This window comes from Cyprinodon variegatus, unplaced genomic scaffold, assembly GCF_000732505.1.
Source record: "Cyprinodon variegatus isolate N-32 unplaced genomic scaffold, C_variegatus-1.0 Scaffold624, whole genome shotgun sequence".
NCBI lineage: Eukaryota > Metazoa > Chordata > Actinopteri > Cyprinodontiformes > Cyprinodontidae > Cyprinodon > Cyprinodon variegatus.
In genome coordinates, this window is record NW_015151077.1 from 249,181 (window position 1) to 252,681 (window position 3,501).

A 3,501-nucleotide genomic window follows, 5' to 3' on the forward strand; every position below is an offset into this window, starting at 1 on the left:
CAGAGGATGAAGAGAGCACATCCAGCCAGTTCTCTAATGAATTAGTGATGCAGTCAGACCCTTTTAACTAAAAAATTTATTTTCCAAGAAAGATAACTTGGAAAGTGGATTAATTTCCGTTCATTTCTACAGTTTGGTGTTCATCTACCTCAGGTTGTGACAAAAAGTGTTTGGTCTTTGAAAAAAGTTGTAAGACATTTTAACATGAAAATCTCCAAGGAGGTTGTTTTTGCTAGTCGCCGCAAGAAAAAAAAAAGTGTCATTCCAACCTTAAAAGAAATTAAATTTTCTGACAGTTAAGGCTTTCTGATTTCAGTGAAATAATTCATGGCTGAGTACAAAGCTAATAGTACTTTGGTACTTAGTTTTAATAATACTATTTAAGCCTAAAAGATCAGAGGGAAGAAGGACTGGTGACCTGTCCAGGGTTTACCCCGCCTCTCGCCTGGAGATAGACACCAGCACCCCTCGTGACCACAGCTGGGATAACGCGTTGGAAAATGGATCAGTAGGAAAAAAACCTGGGCCTGAGACGAGATAAAAATATATACAACATACAGTAATTAATCAATAGCAAATTCTGGATAAGACATACTTTCCAAATTGTACCTTTTATTACAATTCTATTAAAAATAATGTCAAATAATATAGTATTTTCTGTTTAGTTACTTCAGTAACATGATTCATTGTACTGTTTACCGTCTGTTCACTTGGCCTTAAAATGACAGAAGAATAGAAAATATGAAAACTGTGAAGTTTAATTACAAAAGGTTTCAAGCAAACAAGCTTGTTCTTTTCTGAGAGAAGTTGCAAAGGTAAGAGTTGTGAGACTTTATATTGTTACTCAAGTAAAACTAAGTACAATGGAACGACAGTAAAACTACTAATACTAAAGGAAATGTAACTAGTCAGTAGCTACAGTGATATCATTTTTTTAACTATGTATTTGTATGATAGAGCTCCAAATAAATATTACCACCTTGAGGAAAGCTGTGGAAGGTGCCTTGATTAAAGGGGGTGGGGGGGGTGATAAGCGAGAATGGGACAGCCTCTCCCCTCCAATGGAAAAAGAAAGCAGTTGTTGCCAAGGCAACACAGTGATGATGGGTGTAGCTCTGTGGCACATGGTGACATAAAATATAGCATTTGCCCCTTTCTTAAAACAAAAGTATAAGCTTAAACTTTCAAAGGCAACCTTCTATTTTGAAATTGTACTTATACCCAGGCATGGCAAATGCCCGGTACGCCCGATTACCAGGGGCGTACCGGGCATTTGCCCGGCGGGCCAACGTGCTGTTTGGGTCGGCAGACCTGACATTAATAATTAATAATATGTAATACATATTAATAATATGTATTATTATTATTATATATCGGCCTCTTACGACGGAGTATTACGGCCACACATGAAGAGAAAAAATATTTTTGCCATGACGAGATTAAACTCGACACGTCGACTTTAAAGTCGACATTTCGAGAATAAAGTTGAAATGTCATGTTGAGTTTAATCTCGACGTGTCGACAATAAAGTTGAAATTAGTTCAAGAGAGCCAACCGCTGCACAGGTTACATGCACAGAATCCAGAATCAGACATGCCTTGTGTAGATGATTTGGTCAAATTGTACTTTCTGTGATGATTATACAGTTGCAGCACGTCAAAGACTACCTTCACTCTTAAAACGCAGACTGCAGCTGTGGAGCGCGGTTGCTCTTTTCTCCAAACTTTGGAATGTCGATATATCAACTTTATTCTCGAAATGGCGAGTTTAAAGTCGACAGGGCGAGTTTAAAGTCGACACGTCGAGATTAAACTCAACAAGACATTTCAACTTTATTCTCGAAATGGCGAGTTTAAAGTCGACATGTCGAGTTTAATCTCGTCATGGCAAAAATATTTTTCTCTTCATGTGTGGCTCTAATACTCCGTCGTAGCCTCGTTATATTTGCATAATGCATGAAGAAAAATAAAATCAGGAGTGCAAGAGTCTGTTCCGATCATCCGGCCCTTACCACAGGCTACTGCAGCCCATTGGTTATCATCCCTGACAGTCTGAAGGGCTAGGCCAATCAGAAAGTAGAAAAACACCTTCACTCTCCATTGGAACTTTATGCAGCGGCGTTCACAGTAGTAATGGAAAAGAAAGTTCTTCAAACGGACGCTGCGAACTGTGTCAAACTGACTGACATGTTCCCAACAGCAGGCCCTTCATCTGCTCCGGTGTCTGATGCTAAATATGATGATGGTGGTGGTGGTTTTAGTGGAGGCGACGGCGAACCAAGCAGTGAACATGTCAGTGCGGCTGCTGCAGTAGTAGAACCTGCAGTAAGCCGGACAGTTTTCAGAGCCCCAAACTATGTAATGCAGACATCCCAAGTCTCTCCCTGATATGGATAGATGTTCACGGATTTCCGCGAGTCGGATAAATTATCCCGGATTTTAGACTGTGAGGTGGAGTTTTTTAATGCGAATGAGAGCGAGCAGGCGGTACAATGATTCATGCATCATGTGAGGATTAGAACTACTTTGTTTGCCCAGGAACAAGAGAGAGCGGGGTGAGGAAGAGGTTGCTGGTGAAACCTGTGCACAGTTCTGTCTCTGGCAGCACCTAGTTACCACTCAGAGCTGTGCATCCTGTGAAACGGCAGAGGTTCAATCCTCGAGTAAAAAATTGATATACAGTATAGGACTTATTTTACAGCAGAATATACTAAAGTATATCTACGTCTAATGAGGGGGAGGATACAGTGGCGGATCTAGACCAAATGTAGGCTACCAGGGGGCCAGGAGGGGGCCAGAGTGTTTTCATGGGGGCCCAGAAAAGCATGAAATAAATAATCAGGGCAAGAGATTCAAATATATAAAGAGAGCTGCATGAAGGGAAATTTCTTTTCAATGAGGTTAAAAAAAAATATTGTATTTCTTATGAGGTCAATATACATTTATTATTTAAGAATTTTACATATTTATTGACTTAATTTAAGGTAAAACTACAGTTTTCTATAAATTTGAACTCAAGAAGAACTGTTAAATTCATCTGTAAAAATTATAACATTTTTTTTTTTTTCTGGAAAAAAAACAAACATTTGATAGATGAAAACTGGGATCCTATCTCAGTACCACTGAAACTATCACCTCATTGTTTTTGAATAATTAGTAAAACTGAATTTGTAATGAATCAAATAAAATAGATCCAAATGACCTATCAGTAATCATGTCTGTTCCAGCCCAGATCATCATTAGAATTCCTTTTAAGTATCATGTCTTTAGTACAGGGGCCATAACAGGGGCCAGGTCATGATCTATAGGGGCACTGGCCCCCATTGGCCCCTGTCTAGAACCGGCCATGGTGAGAAATGATGACACCTTGGCGAGGTGCACTGTATGCTGAAGTCTCATGGAAAACAGAAAGCACAACCGCTGTTCAAGGCTACAAGATTGAAAGTATTAAGAATAAAAGAGCAATACTGTTCTGTTTAGTGTTTAAGAAATTACTGTTAGT